This window comes from Primulina eburnea, chromosome 7 (genome assembly GCF_022965805.1).
Source record: "Primulina eburnea isolate SZY01 chromosome 7, ASM2296580v1, whole genome shotgun sequence".
Classification (NCBI taxonomy): domain Eukaryota; kingdom Viridiplantae; phylum Streptophyta; class Magnoliopsida; order Lamiales; family Gesneriaceae; genus Primulina; species Primulina eburnea.
This window is the reverse complement of record NC_133107.1, coordinates 14,061,419-14,075,923: the sequence shown is the minus strand read 5'-3', so window position 1 is coordinate 14,075,923 and position 14,505 is coordinate 14,061,419. Positions and strand designations below refer to the sequence as shown.

At 29.8% G+C, this 14,505-nt stretch overlaps 1 long non-coding RNA gene across 1 annotated transcript; it reads right to left on the bottom strand.

The window, feature by feature from the left end:
• Positions 1–3,674: 3,674 nt before the first annotated feature.
• Positions 3,675–13,423, bottom strand: LOC140837258 (uncharacterized). The gene is made up of 3 exons (XR_012119256.1): positions 12,153–13,423; positions 11,836–11,957; positions 3,675–4,283 (listed from the first exon to the last, which is right to left on the bottom strand). It is a non-coding gene; the product is annotated as an uncharacterized lncRNA (long non-coding RNA).
• Positions 13,424–14,505: the final 1,082 nt, after the last annotated feature.

Genomic DNA, 14,505 nt, shown 5'->3' with positions numbered 1-14,505 from the left:
ACATTTAAATAAATCATGCATCGCTAAAACTCATTTAAAATTAATTGAAATGATTTAATAATTTAAATAAATGCATGGGTTATACGTGTACTGAATTTTGGGCACTACATCAGGGGCTGGGCGAGCTGGCAGGGCTGGTGAGGGGTGAGCTAGGCAGGTGTATGGGCAGGCGAGGGCGAGCGTGTGGGCGAACGTCTGGGCTGCTGGTGAGGGGCGAGCTCGGCAGGTGTATAGGCAGGCGAGGGCGGAACAGGCGAGCGTAAGGGCTGGGCGTAGACTCGGTGAGGGTAGTGTGGTGTGGCTAGGCGAGGGCGGCGCTGGGCGAGGCTAGGCTGGCGAATTGTGCCCTGGCGGCGAGCGTCGACAGGGCGAGTGGCGCGCAGCTGGGGCGTTGTGCGCGGCAGGGGCGAGCGGCGAGCATGGGGAGGGGGCGACGCTGCAGGATTGCGTATTTATTTGTTTCCAAATTTTTGGAGACTGACACATGGCGAGAAGGGCACACAACTCACATGTTGTAAACCTAGAACAACGGAATTAATCGAACTTTGAACTTACGATCCAGTTCGACTCGGGAGGGGGAGATTGTTGATACCCTAGGGATGACCCCATCAAGATCCGGCCCAAACTCCTGACCCATATATAAGGCCCGCAGGTGAATGGCCCATGACAAGCCCAGGTATTCTCCTATAAATACCAGGTTTGAGCGTATGATTAATAATTCAATATTGTTCTCAGCAGCACCCTTAGCTGCTCCCCCCATATATCCTCAGTCTCCGACTTGAGCGTCGGAGGGGCTACGCCAGGACACCCTCCTGGCCCCCTCCTAACGGTCTTATTTGTGATTTCAGGCTCAGGTTAATTTCAAAACCTGCGTCTAGACTAGTGACACTTGCTGGAATCGGATCCTAAATTTCCCGTGAGTATCAGACGGTTTTACGGGTCGTATTTGTGAGACAGATCTCTTATTTGAGTCATCCGTGAAAAAATATTACTTTTTATGCTAAGATTATTACTTTCTATTGTGAATATGGGTAGGGTTGACCCGTCTCACATGAGATCCACTCTTTGTTATATAAATTGTGGAGGTTAATTCGTTGCATTGAAATAATTTATGTGGTTATTTTGAGGAGGAAATAGTGTTGGTTCTTTTTTGTTCTAATTTATGTGCACAAATATATATTTATCTTATTATTGAAATAATTTTATTTTCAATTATTTGTTTTGATTTCTTCAATATTGTAGTTTGTAATTTAGAACTACAGGGAAAATTATTTTAAAATTTCTTTAAGCAACAACTTGCTTCTAAATTTCATTATTTAAACATTTTTTTTCGTAGTTTGATTTTTGTAATCTACGTCTAAGGTATTTATTCAATTTTTTTTATATTGAAATTATTTTATTTTTCTAATATTTCAGATAATAATTTTCATTTATTTCAAGTTTTGTATAATTTAATAATCTTAAACTACATTTTTTTTTAATTCTACAATTTTGTGGATTATTTTTTTTTACCAAAAAGGATTTGAACTAAATTATTCCCTAAATTTCTTAAATAATAACTGAAATAAATATATATTGTATTATATAGTTTTTAGTTTACCGCTCAATAATCATAAAAAATTGACGGTTTATTATAATTAATAAATTTATAAATTTTTTTGATGCAAATTTTTTACATTTGATTTTATAATTGGAGTAAAATATTTTAATTAAATTATATTAAAAATCATAATTTTTTCCTTTTACTTTTTGCAAATTATTAATATACCAAAATATTATCTTTAATCATAAAAAAATGCTATATACACGAAGTAATAAGTTTGATGAGAAATAAATTTTTAATCTATAAAATATTTTTAAATTTTATATTCTTAAAAATTAATTTGAATAAAAATTAGAAAATAATTATTTAAATTAATGTACATTGAAATTAATGTATAGTGATATTATAATATTTTGTTAATGTATTATAAAATATAATCTTATAATTATGTACGTCTTCATAAAAATAATGTAAAAAAGATTTAAAAAATTAATTAACCCAATCTAAATTTAACATAATGCTTATTTAATTAATTATTTTAATCTGAGACACATGTTAATTACGGTAATTGGAAAAAAAAAAAAAACAAAATTTTTAAGTATGCACTATCTATCTCAAACTGGAAAAAAAAGGATTGGTTCATAATTAATTAATTATTTTTTATAAAATGTTATTTTATTTTATACCACTAACAATTCTCTAAATAATATATTTTGTGGTTGTCATAATAATAACAACACTAAATATAAAAAATAAATTAAATATTATTAAAAATAATAATAAAATTAAATAAAGTAGTTAATAAATTATCTTTTAAAACTCGTTCATATATGTGAAATTGATGATAAAATCAACAAAAAATATTATAACTTGAAAATATTAAAAATTATTATCATAAAATAATATTACAAAATAAAATCAGTAATAATAAAAATATAATGATCACAGGTGAATGTAAATTAGCTAAAAAACATATAATGTTGATTGGTAAAAAAAAAATGAAGCAATGCACCTCCAAAATTTCGGACGAATGAAAGTGGATGGAAAATGAAAAATATTTGCTGGTTTTATAGCACTACTCTTAAAGTTTGAACACCTTGAATTTATTCAAGAGTGTTCAAAGTGTCTGAATTCGTGGTCAATTTTTTTAAAAAAAAAAATGATAGAAATTTGGAATTTGTTGCTCCGGACTCAAAAAAATCCAAAGCAGCAAATTCTGGATTGTACTAATTTCATAAAGATGTTCAATTTCCAACATTTTTATAACGATCTTTTAAGGGCAAATTTTAAAAAAATACCACTGTACATCTTTTGTTTAAGATTCAGTATCTAGATGATTTTTTTTACAAATTAATACCTGACAACTCTACGAACTTAGTTTTAGCTCCCTACAAAGATAAATTTACGTTTATGCCTTTTTATTTTTTAAATAAATATATAATTTTATCCACCAAATTAATTGTGTGTTTTCCATCTATCAAAATATTAGTACCTATTATGAGGTTTCAGATACTTGATTTTGTTATTTGAATACTCCAAATGTGTAAAAAATACTATATTTTCGAAAAATAACAAGAAATTCAGTCATTGTTGGTTTTTCATTAAAAATGCATTATGATGACTTATTCATGTCATTTTATTTTTAAAAAAATATAGTGTTTCACTCATCATGAAATAAGATTAAGTACTTATTTTGACATATAAAGTATCTATTTTGAAGTTCGAGATACGTGATTTGACTATTTAAATATTCCGAATGTGTAAAAAAATACGAAGATCAGAAAATACGAAGATCACCATGAATTCAGTCATTATTTGTCTTTTAATGAAAGATATATTTGGATGATATATTCATCTCATTTAATATTTCTTTGTAAAAAAAATTAAATTCCAAACTAATTAGTTTTACTTGAGAAATACTTATTTTGAGTTTGCAAATACTTGATTTCGTAAATGAGATACTCACAATATGTATTAAAATACTGAATATTCTAATAGACAACGTAAATTCACCAAGTATTAGTATTTTAATAGAAAATACATTTGGATGACATATTTATCTCATTTAATATATTTTTTTGTTAAAAAAACAAATTTTCAAATAAGCATGAAAATTTTAAAGTACTTAGGCCCAGTTTGGTAGATAGTACTAAAGTTGGATACACTATTAATAATTTGTTTGCTTTGGTTTTGGAACTTGTGACTGACTATTCGTTGGACAACATTCACTGTTTCCGTGGGAGTGTAAATCAAGTCATATAATGTGGACAAAAACTATCCGACAACCCCAGAAATTGGAAATGACCGAAATACCCCTGACTTAAAAAATCAAATTTGGAAATGTGTCTTCTTTACGTCATTGTCCTCATTTCTTCTCTGTCGATTCTTCCCACTGACCGCGGCTGAAGAACTACGAATATGAGAGGGGAGTAAGAAATCCACATTTCTTCATCGACAGTTTTTGGAACTCATCGATATTCATCGACAGTAAGAAATCCTCCATATTCATGGATCCAAATTCCTTCCCCAAAGAGTTTTGGAATTCATCGAAAGTCAAGGAGTATATAGAAGACTGCCGCGCAAAGGGGGGGTTACTTGTTTGATTCCAACCATTGTCATCTGTTTGGGAGGTGTCTTCAAAATTATTGAAGTTCATATAAGAACCCATGAGTACAGGATAGCAGACCGGAGCAACCAGCTGTCTGAACTCACAGTAGTCACCAGTTCAGATCTTGATAATCTACAGAACAATACCAACACAACCATTTACATACAAAGTTCTTCTCCAAACGTTCACGTAAAAGTATAGACATGAATGAAATCAGTATCATTCTTCAAACCCTCCAAAAACTAGACCGACTCAATACATCAAATTAATGGTTGCCCCCATGAAACATGCAAAGTCAGAGGCTCAACACGAATTAAGATCCCACTTCATGGTTTCAATGATGCATTTGACTAATATTACAACACATGGCGCCAACTTCTTCTATTTAAACCCTCAAACAAGAGCAATATAGCTCACTTGATTATGTGGAAATATAATTATGTAATAAAAGATTTCACTCATGGCTCCTATTTCTATTCAAGATAATCGGCATGGCTCCTATTTCTATTCTCTTCCTTTTCTTGTTTTAAGACACGAAGTAAATTTCAATTTCTAAACACTACCATAAACAAATCCTAAATTTAACCATGTCCATCACTCCCAGTAATCAAATGATGCGTCGAATCTCTGCTGCCTCCGAAATCAGTTGAACATAGTGTAAGAAGTTCAAGAAGAACCCCACCCCCTTTTTTGCCTAATCTGTCAACACTGAACAACCAGAAGCAGACAGAACCCATGAACACAAATCTCGCCTAATTTTACCAATAATTCAAAACTAGGAGAACTTAAACCTTAATCTTGACAAATCCTATGATAAACCCGGTAATCGATTCAAAACAAAAACAAAAAACTACACATGAAATGCTTTATCAACATCGATCTACTCTCTATAACCCGAAACATGGGTATTTTGGTCAATATTGGTTTGGGGAGGAAATTACTTTTACTTTGGAACAAAGATGTTGGTTTGGGGAGGAAATCACTTTTACTTTAGAAATGCAATATTAAAATGAAGGGTATTTTGGTCAATATTGCATTTATCATGACTTTATCCATCTCACTTTTTTCACACCACACATGATATTATATATCTCTCAAATTATTAATCCTATCATATCAAGCATTTATCAATCAAATTATTAATCATTCAATTATCACATCCTACATACCAAGCGAACCCTTAGTTTTACTTGAGAAGTACCAAATTTGAATTGATAAATACTTGATTTCGTAAATGAGATACTCACAATATGTATTAAAATATTATATATTTGAATAAACAACGTAAGTTCTCCAAATTTTGGTATTTCTATGGAATATGCATTTGGATGAGAAGTACATCATTTGAGTTTGTAAATACTTGATTTGACATAGAAGATACTCATAATATGTCATAGAATACTGGATATTCAAATATGCAACGTAAGTTCACCAAGTGTTGACTTTTCATGGAAAATACATTTGGATGACATATTCATCTCATTTAATATATTTCTTGTAAAAAAAACAAATTCTAAAATAAGCATTAACATTTTAAAGTACTTAGTTTAACTTGAGAAGTACCTAATTTGAGTTGCAAATATTTGATTTCGTAAATGAGATACTCACAATATGCAATAAAATACTGGATATTCGAACAGTCAATGTAAATTCTCCAAGTGTTGGTATTTTCATGGAATATGCATTTGGATTAAAAGTACCTAATTTGAGTTTGCAAATACTCGATTTGGTACAGGAGATACTCATAATATGTAATAGAATACTGGATATTCGAATATCCAACGTAAGTTCACCAAGTGTTTGCTTTCCATGGAAGATTCGTTTGGATGACATATTTATCTCATTTAATATATTTTTTGTAAAAAAAAAAACAAATTCCCAAATAAGCATGAAAATTTTAAAGTACTTAATTTTACTTGAGAAGTACATAATTTCATATTGCAAATACCTGATTTGGTACATGAGATACTCGTAATATGTAATAGGATACTAGATATTCGAATATGAAACTTAAGTTCACAAAGTGTTGGTCTTTCTATAGAATATGCATTTAGATGACATATTCATTTCATTTAATATTTTTCGTTAAAAAACCAAAAAAAATTCTCAAATAAGCATGGATATTTAAAAGTACTTAATTTTACTTGAGAAGTACCTAATTTCATAATGCAAATACTTAATTTGGTACACGAGATACTCATAATATATAAATAGACTACTTGATATTCGAATATGCAAACGTAAGTTCACCAAGTATTGGTCTTTCTATGAAAGATGCATTTGGATTACATATTCATCTTATTTAATATTTTTTTGGTAAAAAAAATTCTCAAATAAGCATGAAAATTGTAACGTACTTAGTTTTACTTGAGAAATATCTAATTTGAGTTTGCAAATACTTTATTTCGTAAATGAGATACTCACAATATGCATTAAAATACTGGATATTCGAATATGCAATCTTTCCATGGAAAATTTATTAGGATACTTATTCATTGCATTTAAATAAATAAACATAGTTCATTATTCATCATGAACTAATTGGGATATGCATTATGAACATAATTCGTAAATGAGCTTGAAGTTTGCATTTAAGCATATCTATCGATTTTTGAATTCATGATTTATAAAATATTCATCAATATTAATTGACAATACTTTTGATATTCATTGAATGACTTATTGGACAATTATTCTTATTTGACATAATACTTATTGGTAATTATTCATTATACTTATTAGTATTTTTTTCTTTATACTTATGATTATTAATTTATAATATCATTAATATTCATTCACAATATTTGTTGGTATTCATTAAACGACAAGACAATACTTCATTTGATATCATCCACATTAGTATTCATTCATAATATTTATTGGTAATCATTCATTATATATATCAATATTCTTTCATTATACTTACTATCAAATTTGAGTTTTTAAATGATTAAAGCAATTATCAGTTGAATCTAATTATGTAATACTTTTAACAATTTATGTATCACATTTTTATTTCACGGATCTGATAATCAAAGATCATTAATAATGAATTCAAATTATATATTTTGACATCATCAAATAATCGAATTTGAGTATCTAATGGTAAAATCAAGTATTTGTGGACTCGTATTATGTATTATTTGTATTAATTTAAGTATCACATTTTTACTTAACGAATGTCATCATCAAAGACCACAAAATATTAACTTCAAATTATATATTTTGACATCCCAAAATAGTTGGATATAAGTATTTAGAGAGTAAAATCAAGTATTTGCGAACTCGCATTAGATACTCTTTGTACCAATTTAGTTATCATATTTTTAACTTCACCAATTTAGTTACTCTTCGTATCAATGCATCTTCCATGAAAAGAACAACACTTGGTTAATTTACGTTGCCTATTCGAATATCCAGTATTTTAATACAGATTGTAATATCTCATTCAATATATCAATTGTTTACAAACTCAAATTAGATATTTCTCAAGTAAAACTAAGTATTTTAAAATTTAAATACTTATCTGGGAATTTTTTTTTTCACAAAAAAAATATTAAATGAGATGAATATGTAATCTAAATGCATATTCCAAGGAAAACTAAACACTTGGTCAGCTTACGTTGTATATTCGAATATCCAGTATTCTATTACATATTATGAGTATCTCATGTACCAAATCAAATATTTGCACTCTCAAATTAGGTATTTCTCAAATAAAATAAGTACTTTAAAATTTACATGCTTAGTTGGGAATTTGTTTTTTCTTTTACAAAAAAATATTAAATGAGATGAATATGTCATCCAAATGTATCTCCATAAAAATACCAACACTTGGTGAACTTACGTTTTTTATTCGAATATCCAATATTTTAATACATATTGTGAGTATCTCATTTACGAAATCAAGTAACTCAATATTACTTGAAACTATATTTTTTTATATCCAAAAATAATCAAAATTGAGTCTTCAAAGAGTAAATCAAATGTATGTGAAATCAAATCAGGTACTATTTGTATCAATTTAGGTAGTACGTTTTTTATTCACAAATCTGATCATCAATAAACATTCAATATTATGTTCGAACTATATATTTTGACATACTCAACCGAATTTGAGTATTTAGAAGGTAAAATCAAGTATTTGTGGACTCGAATTATGTATTATTTGTATTAATTTAAGTATCACATTTTTACTTCACGAATTTCATCATCGATGTCACTTAATATTAACTTCAAATTATATTTTGGCATCCTCAAATAATTGGATATGAGTATTTACAGGGTAAAATCATTTATTTACAGACTCTAATTAGATACTCTTTGTACCAATTTAAGTATCACATTTTAACTTCACAAATGACACCATCAAAAGTCACTTAATATTACTTGAAACTTAAGTATTTTCTTACACATTTAAATTATTCAAATAGCCAAATCAAATATTTGGAACCCCAAAATATGTATTTTATCGATCAAAATAAGTACTTTTTTCTAATTCAACGATGAGTGAGAAACTGTGTTTTTTTCAAAAAGTAGATGACATGAATAAGTCATCTTAACGCATTTCCAATTAAAAGACCAACAATTATTGAATTTATTGTGATAGCTCGAAGATCCAGAATTTTATTACATATTTGGAGTATTTATAGAGTCAAATCAAGCATTTGGAACTCCAAAATAGATATTTTGTAGGTCAAAATAAATATTTAATCTTATTTCATGATGAGTGATGACCTGTGTTTCTTTAAAAAAAAATGACATGAATAAGCATCCTAATGTATTTTTCATGAAAAGACCAACAATGACTGAATTTATGGTCAATGTTCAAAAATATAGTATTTTCTTATATATTTGAAGTATTCAAAGAACGAAATCAAGTATCTAAAACCTCATAATAGGTACTTTGTATGTCAAAATAAGTATTTACTTTTATTCCATGATAATTGAGAAACAATATTTTTTAAAAATTATATTTTAAATAGAGAAGACACATGTAATGTTTGTGAATAAAATAATATATTTATTTAAATAATAAAGGGTAAAAATGTAAATTTTACCTTATAAGGGTTAAAACTAACATTATATATTTTTCAGGTATTGATTCCTAAAAAAATATGTTTAGGTACTGAATTTTAATTGAAATTTTGACAGAGGCGTTTTTCTTGAATTTACCGATATTTTAATTATACTAGGTATGGGCACCTCAATTCTTGAGGTGGCCTACCCAGGGGTTTATAGCATAATATGAGTATTTATATTTTTTTTAGAGTGACTAATTATGTGTTTATATTTGTGAGCATAATATTTTTTTATGTTCTTCTGTATTCTATTCTAAGTATTCTATTCAAACGATTATTATTACAAATTGACATTGTGTTTAACAAAGTGAAAAATATGAAAAACAAAGAATTTATAAAAGTGAAAATGGTTAGAAAAAAGACTGAATTGATGTTCAATTAAGAGAAGTTTAATAATATGTTGCAAATTGAATATAATGTATTGCTTTATCTTAAATATAATGAAAGATCTACTTCATAAATAAGTTGTTATAAATCCGAAAATAGAGTATCCGTATTTTGGTAGTAGTCGTAAGGGTGTTACATTTAATGATGATTGATGTTGACGCCAATGAATTTTTGAATGTGGTAACTTTAACTTAAATATAAGTTGTAATAGGAATATGCACAAGATCCATAGTTGAGCTTTCATGTAATTACATTGCAAGTGTTTGAACAATAATAGTGTTATACACAGATTCAACTTTTAAGCGCATATATACCTAAATTATAAGTGGTAAGTACGTCAATCTTCAAGTAAATATTCATGTAATTATATGTCAAGAACTGAAGAACCCAAGCTAATGCTCAAATGGGTCAAAGAAGAATTGTATTTCAGTTGGTTGAAAATAACCGCTGCACAAATGTTTATATACATTACAGTAGATGAGCCAAGAAACGTGCTTCCAAAATGCCACACAATACAATCGTGTTTTATTATTTTGTACAATTAACAGTATATATAAGATAACATTGAGGAAGCTATTATATATCATGTGAAATAGGTTGAACCAAATATAAGTTCTGATAAATATTGTGACTTCTTCTGTTAACTTCAACACAAGTAGGATAGTCACACAATTTATTGTTTTAAATTAGAAACCTTAGTCATCACATGATTTATATATTTCCGTCACATGTAACATCCTAGGAAAGTTTAGTCATCAGGTAATGGTGTAAGGGCAGGGAATGTAAGATTTCAAATAAAATTTGTCAAAAATGGGAACTACAATTAAGATGGCAATTAGCAAACATTTATATATGAAAGCTAGCATCCGTTGGCTACACGAAGAAGTAAAACAATTCATATTCTTGAATTTACATTTGTTTTTTAAAAATGGAATCTATATGAATAATAATATAGTAGATTTGTTTAGTCGGCTCAAAATTAAAAGTGGTGGCATATTTTTTTATTATCTAGTTCACTATTTTATGACAGTGGCCTTCGAATCCCCTTTGTTCAATCGTCTAGGAGTTAAAAGTGTTATCCTTTGGAGCCGTGGAGAAATGCAAGAACAGACACCAAGACTAAATAAGTTCAACCACAACTTGCTCGTTTGATTTTTGTGTTTATGCGGTCCAACAAGGAGAAAGATCAGAAAGGACAAATGTACGAGATGGATGGAGCAGGATGCTAGATTGTGTCTGTACTACTACATGTTTGGTTGGTTGTAATATTAAGTGTGAAGAATGGTTAAGTATTCATTGTTTTGAACATGAACAAGTACCCAATCGATATTAAATTAAAATGCAGATTTATTTGCATGATTTGAATAGGAAATTTATGGGTGTTATATCATATATGTACCAACGCAAGAGATATGAGACCAATTAAAATGAAAAGGGATTTCATATCTCCAACTATATATCTTATTTTTTTCTTGGTTATTGAGATATACAAAGCGAAAGGAAAATGCCTGGTGTTTATAGGCAAACAAACTAATTACTTTAGGCTAAGATTGGACCTAGCAAGTTGCATGCATGTATGCCTATTTCCATGAGTTTATTATGTCCATGGAACTTCTCAAATCTGTCTAGTAAGACGCTTCTTACTGTTTAGAATCTAAGAAAGAAGTTCCAGCTCATGGTATTTGACCGCATTTCATTTTAGGATCACATCGGCATTGTTAAATTATACACCGAAAAGTTTGTGCCTAATTGTTGAACAGTTCCAATATGCGATAAGTTGGGTTTTTCATTGACAATGTTTTTTATGTGCCCTGCAAAGCTAATGTGAAGACGTGGTGTTTGGTTCATTTGATGAGAAACCGAGTGCACGCAACTCAAGGAAAAAGTCTGCTCAATACAGAAAGATTTCTAGTATTAGTTGACACTCCTAAGGCCAAACTGCTGTTTAGTTCAACCTGAATTACCGTCGCGTTTTAGCCTTAAATCCATCACCCATATCTTATATGCACAGAAACACAAACCAAATTCATGAGTATGAGCATAAGCAAATATGCAAATCAATCAGCAAAATAAAAACACGAGAAGAAAACTAACCCGACAAAAACAAAACACCTCAAGAAATCGGAAACCCCAAACAAGAGCAAGAAAAGAACATACCCAAGAATGTAAGAAAAATTTTAAAAAAGTAGAACAACAAGAAGTGGGAGAAAACTAACACAGTAGAAGCTTTCCAGTGCCAATAAGGGGGAACGCCGCGTAAAAGAGATGAGATCAGAAACTACAAGAAGATGGAAGTAGAGAACAGACCAAGCAAACCCTCTTTGTTGTGCTGTGTTCGCTGCCACGGTGGAGAGAAAAGATCAGAAACTCCAATCAAAAGCAAGACAAGAGCAAACCAGAGAAGCAAAGAACATAAGAGTATCTGCTTTCCAAACACTACCTAACGTGGGTACGTTTTATTTTTAATTTTTAATAACATAATATTACTGAAAGGTGGAAAATATCTCAAGAAATGCTTTGAACATCAACTAACCATATCATACTCATTAAGATTCGAGTCTTCAGCTGTATAATATTGCTCATCAATTGTATCTAAAGAATCGGTGACATCACCATCATCCACCATATATTCCACCTGACCAACCTCATAATATGACATTTTCTTTTTTCTTCAAAGCCTGCAACACTTGATTATAGCATTACAAAACCTGGAACTTGTAAACTAAAGCAATTCTAATGCCTAACATATATCTGTGCGATGTGCTATTAATTTCATGGGTGTTTACTTGCATGATGAAGTATGATAACAAAACAAAAAATGTAGGCTGCCACCAGACAAATACCCGTCTCTAGAAACCAGATAATTTTAGTTTTTCATGAACTCAATGACTAAACCCACAAGCAAAAAATTAACAGAGATGGCAATGCTTAATTACTTCTTTAAAAATGCCTCGATCTCCCCACCCCCAACCAAAAACATAAAAACAACCATCCATCACATTTTTCTGTACACCATCTGTCAATATCTTGGAAGAATATTTCTATTCCTTTAAATCAACAGTTCACCATTTTCCATAAGTAATATATGGTAGTACTATATTTCTTATCAATACTTCAGATTTAAAATTCTAAACATTGGTGTACCAGTAACTAAATTTACCATACGACACGATTGACCCATGGGTTACCTGAGATGACTTTCGCAAAAACCAAAACAAAACACAAGAAGATGTCTTTTTCAAAAAATAAACCAGGCTTACATCGCATTCTTTGACACAAAATAATTTCTCGAAATATTATAGAGCAAAAAACAAAACCAACATTTCTATAATTCTTCTAAAGATACTGTGTTTTTTACATCGAATTCCGCTTAAAAGTCCATAAAAATAATATACTGGCAATTTCAATTATATTGAAAGAACTAAACCAATTGAACAAAACGATGAAGCAAGAAATGAGAAGGACAAAATTTTGGAGGCAAAAAATGCTTCGGGGTGGTGAGAAGGGTTTAACTAATCACTAAATCTAAACCAGGAGAATCGAGAGGCTAATTTTGAATCTAAAGCCTCAAATACAGTGAAAATGCCACTAACCCGGAACAGAATGAATGAAAATAAAGCAGTGGCTTCAGAAAATACTCGAAATCTCATATCCCATGTTTGTTTACCAATTGCAGCCAACAAATGTTTTAAATAAAATGCTCCAAAATTCAATCCAACAAAACCGAACAGCATCTGAACCCAAGAAAGACACAGACAACTAATCAAACACCCCATCGCTATTACACCAAAGCCCAACTCCGCCGTTGTACAAGTAACTGTTGGATCTCGGTTTTCTAAATGTCCAAACGCAGCGGAAGTTTAAAATTTTTATTTTATTTTGAAAAACAAAATAATATTTGGACACTCGTATAGTTTTCAAAACATTCATAGGGCGTTAGAATTTTATACTTTTAGTGAATAATTTCTCTTGACTCCAACTACTCCGATATTAGCGGACATAGCTCTTGTTGTAAATTCCTACGAACATTCTTCGATCTTCTAATCCAGTCCACGACTGAAATATTTGTTTCTCTTTCAAAAAGCACTAGAATATGTGAAAGAGATTTTGCGTTGGAGAGAAAATTAAGAGAGACGGCTCAAAATTTTCCTTCAAGAGGAAGTGGCCGCATTTTTAAATTTCTTTTTGGAGGTGGGTCTCCCGAAAATTGCTTGGTGATGGATTTAGGGTTTGACCTTTTACGTATTATATATAATTAAATTATAACCTAATTATATAATTAACATTAATGAGTTTGATTTAATTATTTGGGTTACTCCAACTAGTTTAATTAATTTAATCAAAGCTCATTAAAACTTTAATTATTTAATATGTTGGACTTGTATCCCTACAAGCCCATTAAACATATTATCCATCATATTTAATTTATTAATTAATCAACTCAACTTTGAGCTCAATAAATTAAATACATTATAAATTTAACATTTGAATTTATTATTTAAATTATAAATTCAACTCCTTGAATTTTTATCACCTCCAAAATTTAATATTTAATAAACCCAACATTTGAGTTTAATAAATTAAATTCTCAAATTTTATAAATTCAACTTCTTGAATTTATTCTCTCAAAATTTAATTATCATAAATTCAACTCCTTGAATTCACTATATAATATAAATTCAACTTCTTGAATTTATTCTCTCAACGAAAACAAACGATCCAGTGCTTGTGTGACTCTCAATGGTTCAGGGATACAGCTAGCCGTGGGTTCACAACTCTTTGTGATTCAGGACATAATCTTTTATTCGGGCTTACCCTAGTTAGCCTCATTCTTTTCATCAACACCTTGATCAAGATTGTCAGAACTCATTTCTGATTGCACCCAT